This window comes from Mobula hypostoma, chromosome 3, assembly GCF_963921235.1.
Source record: "Mobula hypostoma chromosome 3, sMobHyp1.1, whole genome shotgun sequence".
NCBI lineage: Eukaryota > Metazoa > Chordata > Chondrichthyes > Myliobatiformes > Myliobatidae > Mobula > Mobula hypostoma.
In genome coordinates, this window is record NC_086099.1 from 209,622,521 (window position 1) to 209,646,136 (window position 23,616).

The 23,616-nt window shown below is 40.7% G+C and overlaps 1 protein-coding gene across 1 annotated transcript in view; it reads left to right on the top strand.

The window, feature by feature from the left end:
* Window positions 1–23,616, top strand: part of LOC134344511 (protein canopy homolog 1-like) — a 90,456-nt gene that overhangs the window by 63,631 nt on the left and 3,209 nt on the right. The gene's annotated exons all lie outside the window — the stretch shown is intronic.

The window sequence follows — 23,616 nt, forward strand, 5'->3', positions numbered from 1 at the left end:
TGGAAGGCTTGCTTGACTGCTGAACCTCGCACATTTTTCTATCATACAGTTGTTTGTAAGCACTCAAACCATCCTGCAAATATCCCCTAAACCTACGTACCCTTTCAAGATTAAAGTTGTACTTTATCATTGCAGCGAAAATCTCACACAGTTGCTTCACGTTCAGTTCGCTACTGCATTCAGTTTCGATTGTTATCCTTTCTTCCAATTGCATCAGCTCTTCATTTATCAGTTCTTGGTCATGGGATGCCAAAACCTCTTTAACATCATCTTCGTCAGCTTCCACAAGCCAAACTCACTTTGTCCTTGCTTCGTTCACCACGATCGAAACGCTTAATTACTTCTAGCTTTACACTAAGTGCAACACCCTTACTCTTTCAGGCTTTTCCGACACCTTAGAACTTATCTTGCTAACGGCTGCTCAATGTAGTGTGTTTAAGCAATGCCGTTCCGAATCCGGGGGAGAGCGGCTGCTTGGGATGCGTGCTGCTTTTTATCGCGCGCCGATTTTTTTCACGCGCTGATTTTTTATCGCGCGCTGCCTTTCTTCGTAGCAGTGAAAACACCTTCTGAAAGTAAAAACAGGGTACTAATGTAGGTCTTTCGTAACAGTGAGGTTTCGTAAAGCGAATGTTGGGAAAGCGGGGCACACCTGTATAAGTTTGCTGATAACACAACAATTGTAGGCCGTATCTTGGGTAATGATGAGTTTGAGTACAGAGAGGAAGTTAAGAACCTGGTGCCATGGTGCGAAGACAATAACCTATCCCTCAACGTCAACAAGAGGAAGGAATTGGTTGTTGACTTCAGAAGGAGTACCGGACCACACGACCCAATTTACATCGGTGGTGCGTAAGTGGAACAGGTCAAAAGCTTTAAGTTCCTCGGGGTCAATATCACAAATGACCTGACTTGGTCCAATCAAGCAGAGTTCACTGCCAAGAAGGCCCACCAGCGCCTTTACTTCCTGAGAAAGCTAAAGAAATTTGGCCTGTCCCCTAAAACCCTCACTAATTTTTAGAAAGCATCACAACCTGGTGTGGAAGTTGTCCTGTCCAAGACCGAAAGAAGCTGCAGAAGATCGTGAACACGGCGCAGCACATCACACAAACCAATCTTCCGTCCATGGACTCACTTCACACCGCATGCTGTCGGAGCAGTGCTGCCAGGATAATCAAGGACACGACCCACCCAGCCAACAGGTTTTTCGTCCCTCTTCCCTCCGGGAGAAGGTTCAGGAGCTTGAAGACTCCTACAGCCAGATTTGGGAACAGCTTCTTTCCAACTGTGATAAGACTGCTAAACGGATCCTGACCCAGATCTGGGCCGTACCCTCCAAATATCTGGACCTGCCTCTCAGTCTTTTTGCACTACCTTACTTCCCATTTTTCTATTTTCTATTTATGATTTATAATTTAAATTTTTAATATTTACTAATTTTAACTATTTTTAGTATTTATAATATTTAATATTTGTAATCCAGGGAGTGTGAAGCGCAGAATCAAATATCGCTGTGATGATTGCATGTTCTAGTACCAATTGTTTGGCGACAATAAAGTATAAAGTATAATAATAAGTTTGGTTAAGATGCTCGTCATCAAGCATCTAGTCAACCGCGACTTCAGACATGGCAGGTTGTACACACAGAATCTGGGAACTTTAGGGAGCTCTCTCTACCGCAAGCTATGTGAAAGCAACATCTTGCAAGCTGGCTCCACATTTGAATGTATAAATGCTCTGAAGTTCCTTTGGTTGCATTTTAAAAATAGACTAAACTTCCACAGAAAGTTGGGCTCATTTCATTTGAAGTGCCCATTTTAATGGCACCACGAGTCTCAATTGCTACTATTAACTTCCTGAAAAGTAATTGATAACTATAGACCTGCAGTCTTCAGCTTGTAATTTTTTTAATAATTTGTTTTTAAATCTAAATTATGTTGAATTTTTAATCAAATCTTTCTTTATCTTTACATTTTTCTTTCTGTGCCTGTTTGGAGATTTTAATTCAAACTTGTGCTGGCTCATCTACTGAGCTGTTCATTATCAGTTCTTAAGTATAATACAAAAGATGCCCAGAAGCTTTCCTTTTTACTCTGGGTTCCTTTCCATATTGACTGTTCATGGAATGCTAACGATGCACCATGCAGGACAACTGTCTCCTTGAGATGTGGATGGAGCAAATTGTAATTCAAAATCAGTTACTCAGACTAGATTTTTGTCTCTGAAGTTTATTGTTTGTAGTTTAAGATTTAGGGAAGCGTTGGCAAGACCATTATAATGCTATGGAGGCATGTGACAAATCTCACTGCGTTACTGGTCCAATTCAACCTTAATAATAATTAATAAAATAGTTAACATCAATATAACCATTATGGAATAAGTGACAGCTATGAAAATTTGAACACACTCATAATTGACTGCTTCCTCAAATTACATCTTCAAAAAAAAACAAGATATCCTACAAAAAAAGAGCCTGTGGCGACCCACTTTCTGGCACACACGAACCGGCTCACAACAGCGCGCGCAGGCAGAGGGCCGGCCCCAAAAAGGGCACCAGGCCATCTTCACCAGCAGGGGGAAAATCCCGCGCGCAGAAAGGGTCTGGGAATATGCGTTCCCCACAGCAATCCCGCCCAGGGAGGGCGGGAACGGGAAGGCTTTAAAGTGGGCCGCGAAGTTTGAATAAATCTCTTTCATCGCAACTCTAACTCACCGACTCTGTGTGGTTATTCTAGCGCTGTGTGTAGCACATCGCTACAAGCCGTGCTAACTATCACCCCTAACTTTCAAAACTTGGGTTTTAATAATAATTTCCCTACAATTAACTATTCCCTACTTCCTCAAATTGACTGTCTGCTTCTTGCTGTGCCCAACATGCTCAATTAAAACAATTCAAGTGAAATTCATGAAATTATAACAAAATTCAAGTGAAATCAACGACAACACTTTGTACGAAATTGACTGCATTGGCATTCTGAATGACGTAAAATAAACTGAAGGCTTGAGGACTGATTTCAAGTAGCTAAGCTAGTGAGAGATAATTGAAGTATTATTAACGTAAGTTAGCCCAGATACATTTTCTGTGACACAGAATATATGGAAATGAATTATATAAATTCAATGAGTGTTGTGTGCAAGTTTCTGTGCCTGCTCCTGCTGGCTAAAATGGATGAAGTATTTTCCACTTTAGTCCAAGGACTCTGCATGATCCTAATGCAGTAACCTCTGAGGTGTTGCAGGTATCTGCTGACATTGCTCACAGATGAGATGCCAAATGATTAAGAGGCAGCAAATGCTGTACTTTTTTTACTTACAAGGATAAGCCAGGTAATTCGAGTACAGTGAGTTTAATAATGGGAAATTATTGGAAGGAATCATTACTGAAAGTCAAGATTAACCTAGCTTTTGAAAGTTAGGGGTTGATAGCTAGCATGACCTTGTGGGATATCCTGTGTTTTTTATCTTTAAATTTTTATTTGAAGATATAACAAGATGAGAACAATGTGGTGGATTTAGTTTTCATGGATTTTAGTAAGGCCTTTAATAAGGTCCTACATTGAAGGTTGGTCCAGAAGCTTTGAGCTCTCCATGGAGAAGCCATTCATGGGCCATGTGCATTTGAGGAATGGTTAGCTTGCACCTTTCTAAAGTCTGCAATCATCTCTTTAGTCTTGTGCTTGTTGAGATTCAAGCTGTTGTGCTCATACCATTCTACCAGCTGGTCTACCTCCTCTCTGTACGCTGTCGCATCATTGTTGTTGATGAGGCCAACTACTGCTGTGGTTTCATTTGAACTGGATCTAGCATCACAGTCATGCGTCAAAAGCATGAACAGCATTGGGCTGAGCATGCAAGCCCTGGGGGAGCGCCGGTGCTTAGTGCCATGGAGCTAGGGGTGTTGCTGATAACATGGACTGACTGGTCTTTCTTTCAAGACATAAAAGCTCCAGTTACAGAGAGAGGCATTGAGACCCAATGAAGACGGTTTACCCACCAGCTTCTGAAGGATGATCTTATTGAATGTCAAGCAAAAGTCAATAAACAGCATCCTGGTGTATGAGGCACTGTTTTCCAGAGTAGGGCAGAACAGAGTGGCGTGCAGAGACTATGGCATCATCAGTTAATTGAATAAGTGAACTGTAAAGTGTCCAATGTAGCAGGAAGACTGGATTTAATGTGATCTGTAACCAGCTGCTCAGAGCACTTCATTATTGTTGAGGTTAGTGCCAGTGGAAAGTAATCATTATGGCAGGTTACTGTCACCCTTTTGGGCACTGGGATGATGGTGGCTGCCTTGAAGCCTGGGGGTTCAGTGGATTGTTTCAGAGAGATGTTGAATATGTCAGTTAGAACCTCTGTTAGCTGCACTGCATAGTCCCACAGCACCCAAGCAGGTATGTTATTGGGCCCTTTACGTGAGTTGCCTCTGGCTAGGGTATTACTCACAGTAAAGCTTGTATACATTGATGACTTTTTAAAGTGAGTTATGTATGATAGCTAATTTGCATAACTATCTTGGACAGATGGTAACTTGGGTGGAGAAATGGCAGGTAAAATGTAATCCCAACAAGTGGGAGATCTATTAAAGGTAGGAGCAATACTGTAAATGGTAGGACCCCGGTGTATTCAAGAACAGAGGGACCCTTAAGTATAATTCATGGAATATTAAAGTCACAACACAGATACATAAGTGGATAAAGAAAGCATATGGCAGGATCTCCCAGTGGCCACACATTTTAATTCCACATCCCATTCCCATTCTGATATGTCTATCCACGGCCTCCTCTACTGTAAAGATGGAGCTACACTCAGGTTGGAGGAACAACACTTTATATTCCGTCTGGGTAGCCTCCAACCTGATGGCATGAACATTGACTTCTCAAACTTCCGCTAATGCCCCACCTCCCCCTCATACCTCATCCGTTATTTATTTATTTATATACACACATTTTTTTTCTCTTTCTCTTTTTTCTCCCTCTGCCCCTCTCACTATACCCCTTGCCCATCCTCTGTGTGCATCCTCTGTGTTCCTCGTGTGAGCATATGGGATGCATGGCTTATTAACTAGAGTATTGAATATAAAGCATGGTGATCATGGAAACGCGAGGAAATCTGCAGATGCTGGAATTTCAAGCAACACACAAAAGTTGCTGGTGAACGCAGCAGGCCAGGCAGCATCTATTGGAAGAGGTACAGTCGACGTTTCTGGCCGAGACCCTTCGTCAGGACTAACTGAAAGAAGAGCTAGTAAGAGATTTGAAAGTGGGAGGAGGAGGGGGAGATCCGAAATGATAGGAGAAGACAGGAAGGGGAGGGGTGGAGCCAAGAGCTGGACAGTTGATTGGCAAAAGGGATATGAGAGGATCATGGGACAGGAGGCCTAGGGAGAAAGAAAGGGGGGAGGGGGGGAAAAAGCCCAGAGGATGGGCAAGGGGTATAGTGAGAGGGACAGAGGGAGAAAAAGGAGAGAGAGAAAAATAATGTGTGTGTGTGTGTATATATAAATAAATAACGGATTGGGTACGAGGTGGAGGTGGGGCATTAGCAGAAGTTAGAGAAGTCAGTGTTCATGCAATCAGGTTGGAGGCTACCCAGACAGAATATAAGGTGGTGTTCCTCCAACCTGAGTGTGGCTTCATCTTTACAGTAGAGGAGGCCGTGGATAGACATATCAGAATGGGCATGGGATGTGGAATTAAAATGTGTGGCCACTGGGAGATCCTGCTTTCTCTGGCGGACAAAGCATAGGTGTTCAGCGAAACAACCACCACCCTACTAGGAATAGGGTTCCCCTTGTCCTCACCTACCACTCCACCAGCCTCCGGGTCCAACATATTATTCTCCGTAACTTCCACCACCTCCAATGGGATCCCACCACTAAGCACACCTTTCCCTCTCTCCCCCCCCTCCCCCACCGGCTTTCCACAGGGCTCGCTCCCTACGTGACTCCCTTGTCCATTCGTTCCCCCCATCTCTCCCCACCGATTTCCCTCCTGGCACTTATCCTTGTAAGTGGAACAAGTGCTACACATTCCCTTACACTTCCTCCCTTACCACCATTCAGGGCCCCAGACAGTCCTTCCAGGTGAGGCGACACTTCACCTGTGAATCGACTGGGGTGATATACTGCGTCTGGTGCTCCCGATGTGGCCTTCTATATATTGGCGAGACCCGACTCAGACTGGGAGATCGTTTTGCTGAACACCTACGCTCTATCTGCCAGAGAAAGCAGGATCCCCCAGTGGCCACACATTTTATGTTGTGGTGATCGTGCTACAGTTTTATAAAAGTTTGGTTAGACTAAAAAGGTTGTGATTCCACTAGAAAGCCTGCAGGGGAAATACACCATGATGTCGTCGGGCAGTGATGGAGTGTCTCAATTGTATAGAGAGACTGGATGGTCTGTGGCAAAAAAAAACTGCTGGACAAACTCGGTAGGTTTACCAAAAGGATAGTCAATATTTTGGGCGTCAATATTTTGGTCTGTGCTGCCAGACTTGATGCAGGGTCTTGACCTGAAAAGTCAGCTATCCTTTTCCCTCCACAAACACTGCTGTATCTACTGAGTTCCTTCAGAAGTAACTCTGGATGATGAGAGATGTTGCAAATTTAGTCAAGAAGCAAAAGTTGAGGAAGCTGAAGTCAGACAAGGTCTGTGGAAGCAAGCTGAAGGGTTAAACTGCAAGAGGGTTAAATCAGGCCAAGAAAATTGTTGTGCATGATTAAGGAAAATCTCAAGGCATTTTACACATACATTTAAAAACAATTGAGTGGCTAGGGAAAGGACAAAGCAACTCATAGACAAACGAGGGAATTTACAATGGAACCACAGAAAATCGGCAACTACTAAATGAATACTTCTGTATCAGTATTTACAAGGGAGAAGAACATGGAGGTTGATGAAGTCAGAGAGGTGTTGTGTCTTGAAGAACTTAAGTGTATTAGTCCCCAGAGAAATAAATGAAGTGATTGCAGGGGCCCTGATTGAGATCTGTTATCCTTTTTAGTGAAATGTGAGATCTCAAAAGACCAGAGAATAGTTGCGATTTCTCAGGACAAACCAGAAAATTATAGGCCTGTGTATCTTGCATCAATGTTAAGGAAATTATTGGGGATATGATTTACTTTCATTTAGAAAACCATATACTTATTAAGGAAAACCAATGTGGTTTTATGTGTGTGAGAGGGAATAAGACCATAAGACATAGGAGCAGAATTGGGCCGTTCAGCCCCATCGAGTCTGCTCCACTATTCCATCATGGCTGATCCCAGATCCTACTTAACCCCTTACACCTGCATTCTCACCATATCTTTTGATGTCCTGACCGATCTGAAAACTATCAACTTCTGCCTTAAATATATGCACAGACTTGGCCTCCACTGCAGTTTGTGGCACAGCATTCCACAGATTTACTACTCTTTGGCTTCCTTGCCCATCCTCTGGGTTCTCCCCCCCCCCCTTCTTTCTCCCTAGGCCTCCCGTCCCATGATCCTCTCCCTTCTCCAGCCTTGTATTCCTTTTGTCAATCAACTTTCCAGCTCTTAGCTCCATCCCTCCCCGCTCCTGTCTTCTCCTATCATTTTGGATCTCCCCCTTCCCCTCCCATTTTCAAATCTCTTACTATCTCTTCTTTCAGTTAGTCCGACGAAGGGTCTTGGCCCAAAATGTCGACTGCACCTCTTCCTATAGATGCTGCCTGGCCTGCTGCGTTCACCAGCATTTTGTGTGTGTGTTGCTTAAATACATGGGTACCATGATTTTCATATACTGGATTTAAAATTGTTTTGGCCATAGACTTGAGGGTAATAGAAGAGGGATGTTATAATGCTGGAGGTCAGTGACAATTGATGTTTCACAGAGATCAGTGCTGGGATCTCTGTTTAAAAGATTTGGGCAAAAATGTAGATGTGCTGAATAGTAAGTTTGCAGACAACACAGAAATAACTGGCAGAGTTGTAGATAGTGAAGAAGGTTGTCAAAGGATACAGCTGGATATAGATCTATTAGAAATATGGACAGAGGAATGGCAGATGGAGTTTAATTCAGACAAATATGGTGTTGCACTTCGGGGAGGTCATTTGAGAGGAAAGTAAATGGCAGAACCCTTGTGATAGTTCTCAAACTGGAAAGTTAAGTAAATAGGATGATAAAGAAGGTGTAAGGTAGCAACAAGCTTTGTCTCATCCTGAGGTCAGCTTGATAAACTGCTAGAGGACTCTGCAGGTCAGGCATAATCCAAGGTCGGGAATGGGCAGTGGCCATGTTAGGTAGTTTATTGTCATAATTACGTATGCACAGTTGCTATAGAAAATCAATGGCAGGGAACATGTTGTGTAATGTTCTGTTCCATATGATGCTGAACATTACAAATGAACATTGCAATCTTAACCAGCATTGTGGCTAATGGAGACCTGAGAGACTGCAGATGCAGGTTGAACAGCACTAGTGGAGGGGAAAAAGGAATTGTCAATGTTCACTCCAAAACCTTGTGGAGAAGAAAGATGGCCAGAAACGGAGGAGAGGCAGAGTTGCGATGGGAGTCAGTAGGTGACAAGTGAATCAACAGATGGAACCAAGTAAGAGAAATAAGTGGAGTTGAGATTCAGAGGCAGGTGGGTGATGGGTAGAAGCAGCCAAAAGGCAGATAGTCAGACAGAGGTGGGGAGGGAGAGTGAAAGTAGAGACAGCTAGGAGGGTGATAAATGAGAACCCATGCTACCTGTACTGGAATCTGCTCAGTAGGGAAGGTAATAATGGGAGCCATTTCGGGCAGATTTTAAGGGTAGATGGAACAAGATGAACAAGGAGTGATCTAGTGGATAAGAGTGTGGGTGATAGCTGATATGATTAAGCCTTGGGTGAATGTTATCCTCTAGTGATAGCTGTCTATGCTGTCAATTCATCAGGGTAGTTTTTTTTTAAATCATTACTATGAGCTGTATTGGATGCAAGTGTGACTGACCTTTTGTGGTCTGACTGTTACACCGCTCATGTTTTGGGAGAAAGGTTGGAGAAAGTGTGAATGGATTTGCACATGTTCCTAATTATAACCTCATGATGAGATATCAGCTTTTTTTTCTGCCAGCTGTATGTGGTACTTTTTTTTTGAACCCACGTGATTCTGCTAAATTCATTTTAATTTCATTAATTTTGTATCCTTTACAGTATAGATCATGTCTGTAGGTTTAAGTTTAGTTTAGCCACATTCTGGACACATTCTTAAGGTGAACGCCAAAGAAATTTATTTCTGTAAATGGCTTTAATGAAATGTTAAGCAGCTGGAGGAGGCCATCAGGCCTGCTGTGCCTTTTGCCAGCTTATAATACCATACTCTGGCCTTTTGCTAATAATACTGTGAAATAGTTCTCCAAGTTTTATTATTACTAATTGTTGAATGGATTGCTGCCACAGTGAATGTAAAATTCAATTTCCCATGACTGATCTCTTCTTGCTGAATCCAAGCATAAATTTTCTTTTAAAATCACTCCTTATTCATTACAGACTGCTTCCAGTTGTATCACAATAGTGTGACACTGTCTCTGCATTTGGAGTTGGGTATTTTTATGTGAATTCTGTTACCACTTTATACATACCAGATAAATATTTCATGACTTGCAGGATCTTCAGTTATTGTTTTTGATAACATTATTATAGACAGACAAACCAGGTCTCAACGAAGTATCTTTCTATATTATACTTTACCTGTAATAAATAATGCACGAGGAGACGGTTGTGTTTCCTGAGAGGAGTCTTAATGCTAAAACCGTAGAGCTGAATTGCAGTGTCTTATTAGTAGAAACAAGAAACATAATTAGTTGGTGTAATTAATGACTTGGAGTGACCAAGGCCTCAAAGCATTCCAAAAATATCATGACTCGTTTCTTAAAAATGTAATACAGATGTCAGATACTGGGATTAACTGTGATATCAGGTTCTTGATTAGCCAGAGCATCAAAGGGTATGGGGTGAAGGCAGGGGAGTGGGATGACTGGAAGAATTGGATCAGCCCATGCTTGAATGGCCTACTTGTGCTCCTATATCTTATGATTAGACTGAATTTCAAAAGTTGAGTTGGCAATGATTCCCACTTGTTGCTTTCTGCTAGGATGGATGTTTCATTCACAATTTGTTGCTGTTATATTTAGCTGCTGGACTTCTGATGCCTCCACTGGTCAGAGTTGACCATGGCTATTGTGTCCTAGCTGTCTAGATATGAAGTCTAGGCGTATTATATGGAGAGCAAGCTGTTGCCCATGTAGCAAGCTCACCCCCTCCATGCATTTGATGAGCCCAAAGAGACCGATACAGTTTGGTCCCTGCAGTGTTGCAGGAGTTGCCAGTCAACATTGAACTCAATGTAGGACTGCCTTAGGGACTCTCGCTCCAGTTTTTCCCCTGGGATTTATTCCAGAGTCCTTCCCCATAAGTTGCTATAGCTGCAATGCAGCGGAGGATTGAGATCAGAGTTTTCCTTCTAGATGAGCTGCCAACCATGGCTGACGAGCCCCATCTGCTTGAAGCGACAGGTTTTAAGGTGCCAGTAACCTGCCTTTGCCCCTTCTCCTGTCAGTAGAAATGGTTCCGCCGGGCTTAGTAGCTAAGCCACACCTGAGGGCCAAGTAGTCGGAGGCTATTTGAGGCACACACTATTGGGAATATTTAATGGATAGTGAAAGCTTGTCCCTATTACCACCCACAACTATAACAACCAGATGCTGGACTTAATGAACTAGGTATGTGACAATTTGGTCCTTGTATAGGATAACGAAGAGTAAAACTGCAACTTCTGCCATATTACGAGAAGCCATGTAGAACTAATGACATTTTTCTAAATAGTTTTTTTTTGAGATTATAAGGACACGCACTCCTCTTTTATTGTCATTTAGTAATGCATGCATTAAGAAATGATACAATATTGCTCTGGTGTGATATCACAAAAACACGGGACAGTCCAAGACTGAAAAACTAACAAAGACCACATAATTATAACATATACTTACAACAGTGCAACAATACCATAACTTGATGAAGCACAGGCCATGGCACAGTAAAATAAGTTCAAAGTCTGTTGAATGTTCCACATCTCACGCAGATGGGAGAAGGAAGAAAACTCTCCCTGCCATGCCCGACCACAGTCCAACTCTAAGTTGTCCGAAAACTTCGAGCCTCCGACACCGAGTACCGAGCACCATTTTCGACCTCAGCCTCAGTCGCCAGCAGCAGGCAAAGCTGGGGATTTTGGGGCCTTCCCTCCGGAAGATTCTCGATCGCCCAGTAACAGCGGCAGCGAACCGGCAATAGTTGGACAGCTAGTTGCATTTTTATGTTTTGGGAGAACTGCTGAAGGGTTCCTATTTTGACAAAGAAATATTTTCATAACAGTTCACTGGATCTTGAGTTCAGAGATTTTCTATCTATCTGGCTTAAACCACCGTTAAAGGCTAAATATTGTCACTCATTTAGCATTATTATTATAAAGATGGTCTTCGGGTTCAAATATCCTGATTTAAAACTGTGTGGCTGAACAGTAAGTCCAACATGTGGAACACATGAAGGTCCCTGTTTTAATCCTGATAAGTATGGAGCTTTTCTATCACACATCATGTGTTGATTGGCCATGCTAGATATATCTCAGATGCATATCTGTATAAATACTTGCATATAGTTTTGGCAAAGTGCTTGTCATTGTTCATTTTTACATGTGGGTAAAGATGTTAGTGTCAAGTTAAAAAAAAATAAATGGATGTGTAATTGATGGTGAACGCAGCAGGCCAGGCAGCATCTATAGGAAGAGGCGCAGTCGACGTTTCAGGCCGAGACCCTTCGTCAGGACTAACTGAAGGAAGAGTGAGTAAGGGATTTGAAAGCTGGAGGGGGAGGGGGAGATGCAAAATGATAGGAGAAGACAGGAGGGGGAGGGATGGAGCCGAGAGCTGGACAGGTGATAGGCAGAAGGGGATACGAGAGGATCATGGGACAGGAGGTCCGGGAAGAAAGACGGGGGGGGGTGACCCAGAGGATGGGCAAGAGGTATATTCAGAGGGACAGAGGCCTCCTCTACTGTAAAGATGAAGCCACACTCAGGTTGGAGGAACAACACCTTATATTCCGTCTGGGTAGCCTCCAACCTGATGGCATGAACATTGACTTCTCTAACTTCCGCTAGGCCCCACCTCCCCCTCGTACCCCATCTGTTACTCTTTTTAATGCACACATTCTTTCTCTCACTCTCCTTTTTCTCCCTCTGTCCCTCTGAATATACCTCTTGCCCATCCTCTGGGTCACCCCCCCCCCGTCTTTCTTCCCGGACCTCCTGTCCCATGATCCTCTCGTATCCCCTTCTGCCTATCACCTGTCCAGCTCTCGGCTCCATCCCTCCCCCTCCTGTCTTCTCCTATCATTTTGCATCTCCCCCTCCCCCTCCAGCTTTCAAATCCCTTACTCACTCTTCCTTCAGTTAGTCCTGACGAAGGGTCTCGGCCTGAAACGTCGACTGCGCCTCTTCCTATAGATGCTGCCTGGCCTGCTGCGTTCACCAGCAACTTTGATGTATGTTGCTTGAATTTCCAGCATCTGCAGAATTCCTGTTGTTTGGATGTGTAATTGTCCCATTTAGTGCACTAGTTCTATAATGTAAAACTCCCATAAACTGCTGTCTAGTGATTCAGCCATCTCAATGGTTTAGGATAGGAGTAAATCCACAATCTTCTCAAGTGAAGGCAAGTTCTACTAAGTGAACCATGCCTATTAACTATAAAAACACTTCTGCAAATCTGGAAATATTACAACGTAGTGGCAAGTAAGCCTTCATTTTGATTTTCAGGTGCCCTAATTAACATAACCATTTTTCTTTTGAGTAGTGCAGTCCATGAACAACGTTTTCAACTGGTGCTTGTATTTTTTTCTAACTTGATCCTTGAGTAATGCACCCTCACCTTTACCAGCTCTTTTCTGTGTTCAGCATGCATATTTGTAATTGCTACTAATATGATGTTACAAAAAAATGTTAAATATAAATGAGGAGGCTCATTTGGTATCTCTTGCCTCGTGTGTGGGGAAAATGCAGCTACATTTTCAACCTGAGAAACCAAAAAACTGTGCATTCTGTCTAAAATGATTACCATCATCTATCAATCTGGAAAATGATTCATATTCTTTGTATGAAGTTTGTCATTGTACCTGTCAGGTAGTGGGAAGCATGTAAAAGAAAAAATGCATAATTTGAAAAACTGATATTTTGTGGCGTAAGAACCCAACAGGAAAACTGACACATCTGTGGGTGACAAGAAAATCTTAGACACCCAAGGAAGTGGTTTGTAAGGTAGCCTGAACAGCAATGGGCATGAGAATTAAGAACATTTGAAAATGATTGAATCCCAAGGATTTGATGGTTTGCATCCAATTTCTGAACTGAGTTGCTTTAGAGATGGATGCTCCAGTTATCTTCTGAACTTCTATGTATTGTGGAATTGTTCACATGGTTTGGAGTATGGAAAATGTGAGCCCTCTTTTCAAGAAAGGAGGGGAGGAGAAAATGGAAACTACCTATTTGTTAGCTTAACTTCAGTGGTAGAGGAAATGCTGGATGACCTTAAAGAATGGAGTTGTGAAAGGAAATCATGTTAAGTTAATCTGCTGGAATTCTTTTGAGGATAAGAGGGGAGAGAATGAGTTTCAAAGGCATTTAGAAAATATCCTTTGTAGTGTAGTATATTGATGAACAACAGCATATGAAATGGGGTAATATACCAACACTAAGAATTAGTTAGTAGACAGAACCCAATGAGCAGAATAAATGGATCATTTTGAGTTGGTAGGTTGTGACTCAGTGAATGGCTTCCAGCTGTTCACAATTTAAACTGAATATTAAAAACACTTGGTAGGTAAGGCAACGTATGTAGAAAGAGAAATGGACAAGAACAAAAAGAGAAAAAGAACAGTTCAAGCTGATGATCTTGAAGATGTATTTTCTGTTTTTTATTTCAAATTTCCATTATCAATGATTGTCTTTTGTATGTCTTTGTCAAAAGTATTTTTTTAAAAATTCCATATTAACTGTTTGCTTTAATCTCTTCATCAACCATTTGTTACCTTTATCAAAATATTCAGTCAGGTCAGTTAAGCACAACTTGCCTGTAACAAATCTGTGCTGATTTTATATTAGCTCAAATTTAGTACCTGATCAGTTCTTTCACTGGTTATGATTTCTAAAAGCTTCTCTATGGATGCTAACTTGACTGATTTGTGGTCTGGTTTGAACTTGTACCCTATTTTGAACTAAGCTTTGCAAGATCATTTCAAACCCTCCTTCAATCTTGCTGCTCTTGGCAATTAAGACTGCAACCTCTGTACCAGGTGATCAAGTATAGCCAGCCACCTTTGTCACCTCTTTACCAATGTTTCACTCAAATTTTCGTACATATTCTGTGACATATTTTGAGATTTTAACGTTATGTGCACCAAATTGGATGACTTTACTTTGAAATTCTCCCAGAGAACTGTGAAGATAAAGACTGATACACTGTATTCTAGCCATGTGTCTCTATGCAATGATTGTCTTTACGGTTCCTAATACAGTGGATTCTGGCCCTGGATTCTTTGAGTTGCCTCCAATGTTGTCTCACTATTTTCAGGCAAGGGAACCAAAACTGCAGAGTTTTTCAAGTACATTTTGGCCCAATTAAGTGGCTGCCCTCATTAGTAGAAGTTTTGTGAAATTTATTAAGGTCTTTTTTTAAAAAAAAAAGACAAACTACTGTTTAACTGACTAAGAAATTATGTATTTAGCCTCATGATTAGGCTGGGGGGTTGGTTTCTGGGCAATGTAGCTTGAAGGGCCAGAAGGGCCTTTTCCATGCTGTATCTCTAAATAAAGTTAAATAAAAGTGCAGATAATGAATGGATTGCTTTCATGCAATGCTTTCAATGATTGCATCCTCCAAATCTTCATTTTCGTTGTAACATTGATGATTTTGATAACCATCTTAAAATTCTTTGTAGTTCTTAACTTGTTGAAGTAGTGGAATTGTTTCATTTTCATTCCCTTCTGTTTCTGGTATCTCCAAGCCTAAATAATTGAAATTGCAGTGAGCAAAACAGTTCTGAATTGTCTTACTGCTATTTCCTGCTAACTATCAGTGACAAAATACTGCTTTTTGAATGCAAACACATGCAACTGATGCTATTTTAAAAACCATTTGCTCTAAGCATTGTGTAGTGTCTATCAGCTACACAAGTGCATGTGACTGACACTAGTTAGAAACTGTTCAGCAACGTTCTCCCAAAGTCCCAAATGAAGATTATCCTGGCTATTTTCTCGCCTTGCTTTTGTTCTTTAATGGTTGTCCCAAATATGTGGCTACCCTGACGAACCAATAGCCACATTAACCGGAATCCACTGTACTTAGCAAAATAGAAAGCTACTGGTTGAAGCAATTCTGAATGCTTTTCAGAAATTCCTCTTGTTTTGCTCTGATTTTACTATTATCCCAATCAGTCTAAGGGTAATTGTAGTCTCCCAATATCACTAAAGTTCATGCACATCTTTTTAACTTCCCTCTATATTAGTTAATCCATTTCCCTCTTTTTGGCAGCTTGGTTATCATAGGCAGTAGTGTGGCAACACTTTTATTTTGTTTATCTCCCAATAGTAAGACTCTGCCCTTGGTCCCTCTGGGCATATTTTGTCTGTTTGTCTCTCATTACTTTGCCTACTTTTCCTTCCTAGTCTTTTCTAAATACCTTTTTAACTACGAGAATTAACAGTTAAGTCTTGTCCTTTTTTATATTGTTTGACCCATTTTATAATCACTACATTAGACATTCAGGGAATATATTGATGTGTACAACTCACCAACCCTAAACGCTGTATTTTTTGGATTTGTATATATGCTTTCTAAATTGGTCTTTTTATTTCAAATTGTCTGCTGTCAGGAACACGTTTTTGTGCAGCTTATTCTTTTGTTTTACCTCTAACTTGGATCTCACCATAGGCAAGACAGAATTTTCTCCTTTTTGTTAGATTGTATACTTTTGTTAGATCTACCCTTGATTTGCTGAATGAATACGTACAGTTCAATCTCTAGTCATAACTAATGAAGCTTGTCCCTGAACCTGTCCTGCTAAGACCTCTTCTGTACTGTCTTCTTGGGTATTGACAATCTTCCCCATGACACAGGGAGCAGCAGTTCAACCCATTTTAAGTTTATGCTGGCTCTGAGCATTGTCATAAGACTCAATAACCCCAATGATCTCCAGTAACCTGTTCTCTCAGTGTATTGATGCTGCATGACCTGAGTATTTACAACACTGTTTTTGCTTTTAATTCCGATTTCCAGCAGCTGCAGTGTCTTTAAATGCAAATGCAAGGAAGTGATTGATTCTTTATTCCCATTTAGAAAGTGAAGTACTCAATATACTTTCATTAAAAGCCTTATTAATTTGTAACCTTCAGAGACTTGTCATGTGCATCCTAAAGTGTCCCTTTTATTTTCCACTGGCAAGTCCAGCCTTCATTGCTCATGCTTAATTAACTTGGAAGATGATACCTCCTCCTTGAACTATTGCTGTCCTAAAGAAAATTCTTCTAAATTGCTATTAGAAAGTTCTAGAATTTGGGTTGTATTGGAAGAAGGACTAAAATCTAGTGGACTTTGTTGTCCTGGACATTTTGGAAATTGTTGAGAATAGATGGTGCTACACCCAGGAACATAGCAGCATGAAAAGGCCACCAGGCCACTCGAGCCTGCCCCATCATTCAATATGTCACTTCACTCTTTGAGTGATTAACGGATTAACCAATAGCCACATTAATCGGAATCCACTGTACTTAGCAGAATAGAAAGCTACTAGTTGAAGCAATTCTGAATGCTTTTCAGAAATTCCTCTCATTTTGCTCTGATTTTACTATTATCCCAATCAGTCTAAGGGTAATTGTAGTCTCCCAATATCACTAAAGTTCATGCACCAGCGCCTTTACTTCCTGAGAAAACTAAAGAAATTTGGCCTGTCCCCTAAAACCCTCACTAATTTTTATAGATGCACCGTAGAAAGCATTCTTCTAGGGTGCATCACAACCTGGTATGGAAGTTGTCTGAAAGAAGCTGCAGAAGATCGTGAACATGGCACAGCACACCACACAAACCAATCTTCCGTCCTTGGACTCACTTCACACCACACGCTGTCGGAGCAGTACTGCCAGGATAATCAAGGACACCACCCACCCAGCCAACACACTTTTTGTCCCTCTTCCCTCCGGGAGAAGGCTCAGGAGCTTGAAGACTCGGTACGGCCAGATTTGGGAACAGCTTCTTTCCAATTGTGATAAGACTGCTGAACGGATCCTGACCCGGATCTGGGCTGTACCCTCCAAATATCCGGACCTGAATCTCAGTATTTTTGCACTACCTTACTTTCCATTTTTATATTTTCTATTTATGATTTTTAATTTAAATTTTTAATATTTATTAGCGATTTGCAATCCAGGGAGCGGGAAGCGCAGAATCAAATATCGCTATGATGATTGTACGTTCTAGTATCAATTATTTGGCAACAATAAAATAAAGAAAGGAGGAAGGCAGCCAGAAAGGAATTTAGCCTGACATCAGTGGTTGAGAAGATGTTGGAGTCAATTGTTAAGGATGAGATTGTGGAGTGACTGGTGACACAGGACAAGATGGGACAAAATCAGCATGGTTTCCTAAGGGAAAATTTTGCCTGACGAACCTGTTGGAATTCAATGAGGAGATTACAAGTAAGATAAAGGGGATGCAGTGGATGCTGTAAATTTGGACTTTCAGAAGGCCTTTGACAAGGTGCCACACATAAGGCTGCTTACCATGTTAAGAGCCCATGGTATTACAGGAAAATTACTGGCATGGTTAGGGCATTGGCTGATTGGTAGGAGGCAGAGAGCAGGAATAGAAGGATCCTTTTCTGGTTGGCTGCCAGTGACTAGTAGTGTTCTGCAGGGGTCGGTGTTCGTCTGCTTCATTTTATGGGGTATATCAATGATTTAGATGATGTAAAAGCACTCCAGCATGTAGTGAAAACTGCCCAGCAGATTATCGGCACCCAGTTGCCCACCATTGAGAACATCTACCATAAACACTGCCTGGGCAGGGTGAAAAGCATTATCAGGGATGCATCTCACCCTAACCATTGACTTTTTACTCTCCTCCCATCCGGTAGGCACTACAGGAGCTTCCGCTCCTGCAGCAGCAGGCACAGGAAGAGCTTCCTTCCCTTAAGCTGTGACACTGCTGAACTTCTCATCATAGCACTAAGCAGTATTGCATCCGTATTGTACTGTCTCAGTACTTTTATATTTGTGTGCTGTAGCACTTTTTTTATTCGCAGTTATTTTGTAAATAACGCTATTCTTTGCATTTCTGGTCAGATGCTAAATGCATTTCATTGGCTTTGTATCTGTACTCGGCACAATGACAATAAAGTTGATTCTAATCTAATCTAATACTGTACTTGGCTCTGTTGCCAAGTTTGCAGGTGATACGAAGATTGGATGGGCAGGTAGTGCTGAGGAAACAGGCAGGCTGCAGAAGGACTTAGGCCATATTAGGAGAAAGGGCAAAAGAGTGACAAATGAAATAGTGTTGGGAAAATGCACAGTCATGCACTTTGGTAGTAGAAATAAATGTGCAGCCTATTTTCGAAATGGGTTGAAAATCCAAAAATCTGAGATGCAAAAGGACTTGGGAGTCCTTGTGCAGAACAAACTAAAGGTTAACTTGCAGATAGTCAGTGGTGAGGAAGGCAAATGCAATGTTAGCATTATTTTCAAGAGGTCTAGAATACAAGAGCAGGGATGTGATGCTGTGACTTTGTAAGGCCCTGGTGAGGCCTCAGCTTGAGTATTTTGGGCTCCTCATCTAGGAAAAGATGTGCTGGCATTGGAGAGGGATCAGAGATGATACACAAGGATGATTCCAGGAATGAAAGGGTTATCATACAAGGAACTGCTGATAGCTCTGGGTCTGTACTCGCTAGAATTTAGGAGGACCTCACTGAAACCTTTCCAATGTTGGAAGACCTAGACAGTAGATGTGGAAAGGATGTTTCCCATGGCGGGGGAGTCTAGGACAAGAGGTCCTGGGGGGGGGGGGCATCCTTTTAAGAGTTGTGGAGAAATTTCTTTACCCAAAGGGAGGTGAATTTGTGGAACTTATCACCACAGACAGCTGTGAAGGCCAGGTCGTTGGGCATATTTAAGGCAGTGCTTGATAGGTTCTTTACTGGACATGGTATCAAAGGTTACGGAGAAAAGGCTGGGGAGTGGAGCTGAGGAAGGGAAAATAGGATCAGCTACGATCGAATGGTAGAGCAGACTCGATGGGCTAAAGGACCTAATTCTGCTCGTCTGCCTTATGATCGTAACTGATCTGTATTGGTCTCAACTCCTGTGCCAGTTCCTCATGGCCCTTAATTCTTTAGGCTGCCTCCAATGTTGTCTGTTTTTAGACGAGGAAACCAAAAATGCACAATGTTTCAAGTGTAGTCTCAACACCACGTGCAACTATGACAAAAGCTCCCTATTTTCAGCTCAAATTTCTTTGTAATAAAAGTTAAAATACCTGTTGGACTTGTCTGTTAATTTTTGTAACTGGTGCACCAGAGCACCTATATCCCATCATTTCCCCCAATTTCTATCTCTATTTAGATGATCTGTCTTTTGTTTTCTCTTGAGATGCATGACCTCTCATTTCACTGCAAAAATACTCCCATTTGCCAAGTTTTTACTTGAGTATAGCCAATTACAGAATCTCTTGTGTCCTAATTATATTTTGCTTTTCTGAAGAAGTCCTGATGTCGGGTATTGCTCCGAAACATTGACTGTTTACTCCTTTCCATAGATGCTGCCTGGCCTGCTGAGTGTTAAGGACTGAAAATCATAAACTTCACTTTCAATGAGCATTCTTCATCTTTGTTGCTTTTTTCTCGGTAACTTCCAACCTTGTCAGATATCCAGTTGCATTTCATAAACGATAAAGTTGTTGTTAATTTTACTTTAGTGAGGAAGACTATGTAACCATGAAGTATAATGTCCTTCATTCAGTGGGTGGAGATGAAAAGATTCACTCCTTTGGATCATGGTACAATTTTTTACGTTACTTGGAATCAAGTACAATCAAGTTCCTTTTTATTTTTAAAAATCTGACTACTTTCTGTTCAAATACAGACTGCTCCATCTTGGCCAGAAAGATCCTGTAAATTGTCCTCAATTGCTGGATGCATTACAGTGATTTGCATTGTCTTGTCGGATGAGTGCATTTGAGAAAACAATTGTATCATGGTTATTATTGAACTCAAACTAAGGTTAGTTGTCATTGTGTACTTGTTTGAAGGCAGTAAATAGATTCCTAATTCATGCAATAGACTCAGCAAGAAAAATGCTTTCTCCACAACAATGTGGGGAAAAATGTGGAGGGACAAGGGCAGCTAAAAGAAGGCATACGGAAAGAATTACAATTTAGTGGTGTTATTAATTTGAGAACTGCATCACCTTGGCCTGGAAACGGATCACTCTCGCTGGCAGAATCCTTTAATATATGCAAACTCTTCTTAATTGCCTGGACTTGGTATTACAGAGCTTGCAAACTGCTTTAAATAGACATAAATTAACTTAACTGTATGGTGTTTCTCCATTGCTATAAGGAAATTCTATATACTTCAGTGCAAAATGGTATAATTGCAATAGTTTTGGAAAATTCCAAGGACACTTGGTGTTTTTTTTTTGTGTAACTCATAGAACTTTATAGAAACTACTCTGTGACAGGACTTTTACAATAGTGCTGCTAAAGAAGGACGTAATTCTATAATGTATCTCTTTGGTGGAGTTTGGTAAAATGGAGTATGTCTGAATATTTAAACTATCCCTCAGATCCTTTGTTCCAAATTAAACTGTGTCCTTTGTGAACATTTTTCTTTGGTTGATATGCTGTAATTATCTAATTTTACTGCATAGGCTAATTTTCACTTTTTTTTCTTACTAACATAGTTTCCTACAGAAGGATTGTGGAATCTTTGGGAAATTGCAAATATTTTAAAGGCTTCTTGTATCAGTCTTTGTATTAAGTTTTAGGGTGAATTTTCATTTTGGTTGCCTATTAATACTTTGGTACAGCAGTGGTCTCTCTATTTGGCTAAGTTACAGAATGCTGTTCCCATGATCCTTTGTGACCAATATTAAAACTTACTTGCTGAATAATTGTCAAGAATACTCTATGGAATTTTATTGTTCACCTTCAGTTTAAAAAAAAATGACTTGAGGGGTTTCATTAAAAGGTGGCTCGAGGCTTAAGACTGACATCTGACAGTTACTCTGTAAGCCATGAGCAATATGTTTTTGATTTGTTTGGACCTCACTGGGCTCAAATTTCAAAGAGTTGATGAGATTTATTTTCTGGTGTAAACAGCTTTAGTTCCTCTTCCATCCAATTTTCACACTTCTGATTTTCAATAGTAATTAATTCAGTTACACTCTAATTTCTGAAAAATTTGTTTCAAATGTAGTCTTAAGTTTATCAAAACCTAATCAGCCTGTTCTTTGAATTGAGCAACAGTATGTTTTAACTCAAAACTTTCTCCTTGTAAAAATACAGCAATTTTAGAAGAATTGTGCGTGGAACTTAATAGTTTGCTTTTAATGTAAAAAGAAACAGAAAATGCTTGAAGTACTTTAATTTCAGTGGTTTTTCCCTTTATTCCTTTAAAGCTCCTATATTCATCAGAAATTATAGCATAGATTTGTAATTATTTAGAATTTCAGCCTTTTACTACAGATAAAGCTGCTTTAATTATATGTTTTTGTCCAAACCCACATTTGGATTAAAATCTTCAGATATCTAGCTGTGTGTCTTTGTATGTCATCTCAAATTGATTATTTCTATTTATAAAGTAAACTGTGGTAGTAAGTTTATTAAAAAAATTAATGTTATTACTGTAACCGTGACAATGCATTTTTAAAAATTTGTCATTTTCCAAATTGTGGGCTCCAAGTTATATTCACTGAAATAAAATAGCAATTTCAAATAACTGTTAAGTGCATGTTTGGTATGCATTTTAAATTTTCTTTTCAATGTGTGCTGTCAAATTGTAGATTTCTAGTATAATGTTATAAGTAAGTAGGCTATGTTTTTTTTACATCATATTTGGGGTAAATCTTTTTTCATTAAATTGTGCAGGTGTGCATTTTCATTAGCACTTGGTTATCTTTATTTACGAGAAAAGTACATCTGTATGTAAGCTTTTGTTGTCCTGAAGGTGGGAATCTATGCTTATGTTGCCCCATCATTTGAAAATCAAAAGTGCTTCATCTTTATCACCTCTTTGCAGAACATGTCTTATTTTTTCAGTAAGATAAGAAACTTTTGTCCAAAGCAGACAGGGAAAATTGATTGTGATTCTCTTCCATCACATTTTAATGATGGCAATCTCTTCATTCTTATTTCAATGGCAACACAATTTGCAGGGCGGTATCTCAGACATCTTTTCTACTGGCAGAGGGCAATGTGTGTTTTTCTCCCCCCTCCCCTCTGACACACTGAGAAATGCCTTTTATGAAAATGATTCATCTGAGGTCGTGTGGCTGTTTTAACGAAAATCTTTTATTTTTGCTGCTTCCAACTATTTGGTTGGTGCTGGTCACTAGAAAATTAGATTTTGTCCATAATGCTAGTAACTGTTGTAGATGTGAATTAAAATGTGCAAGTGTGCATATAATGTTTTTCTACAGTCTTGCCAATTACATATATAACTTGGAAGATTTTGTCAAAAAAGTTTATTGAAGATAGTTTGCTTAATTCTTCTGAACTTTTTATCAATTGGGTTTAATAGGGAAAATATCTGAGCTGGTAGCAAAATACTTTAAAGTTTAAGCGCTGATGTCTTTGCTTTGTGATCGGATGGCAATGAAGCAAGGAGAAACCTTTTGTGTGAATGAACTGCTTATGTGAAAATGCATCCATAATGTAATCACTGGGACCGGAAGGGGCCATACTGTGTCTGAATGGAGACAATGGAATCTGGCCATATCTACATTGCTGAAATCGAGTTCATCAGCAATTCAGCCCTTTGACTGTGGTTGTCATGCAAACTTCCTACTTTGATCAGTAGAGGGTGGAGGGAGGGACATGCAAAGGCCTATGGATGTATCTCTCCTGTTTACCCTGTACTTGGCTTCAATAGAAACTCTTCCGGAGATAGCAACGGGGCACATTTTGCACCTTGACCTGTCTAGACAGTTAAAACTTTTTGCCCAGTTACCAAGGAAAGGACTGTTTTGACCTCTGGTTTGCTCTTTGTAGCAATTCATTCTGGGCATATAGCTATTGTCTGGGTTTTTCTTGAATTTGGTGAGGGGAGAGATGAGAGGCAATTCAGCAGCTTTAACTCCAGGAAATGAAAATTGAGACTGTCGTCTTGAGTGATGTTAACTTCCTAGGCCTTGCTTTCCCTCTGAATCCTGAGGAAGGATTAAGCAGCTGCTGAACGATGTCTGAACTAAACAGTCATGTGAACAAACTGGATATAGTAGTCCACTAAATTTAATTTACTAAAGTGAGGTGTTTTCTTTCCATCTGCTTTTGTCAAATTTGTTG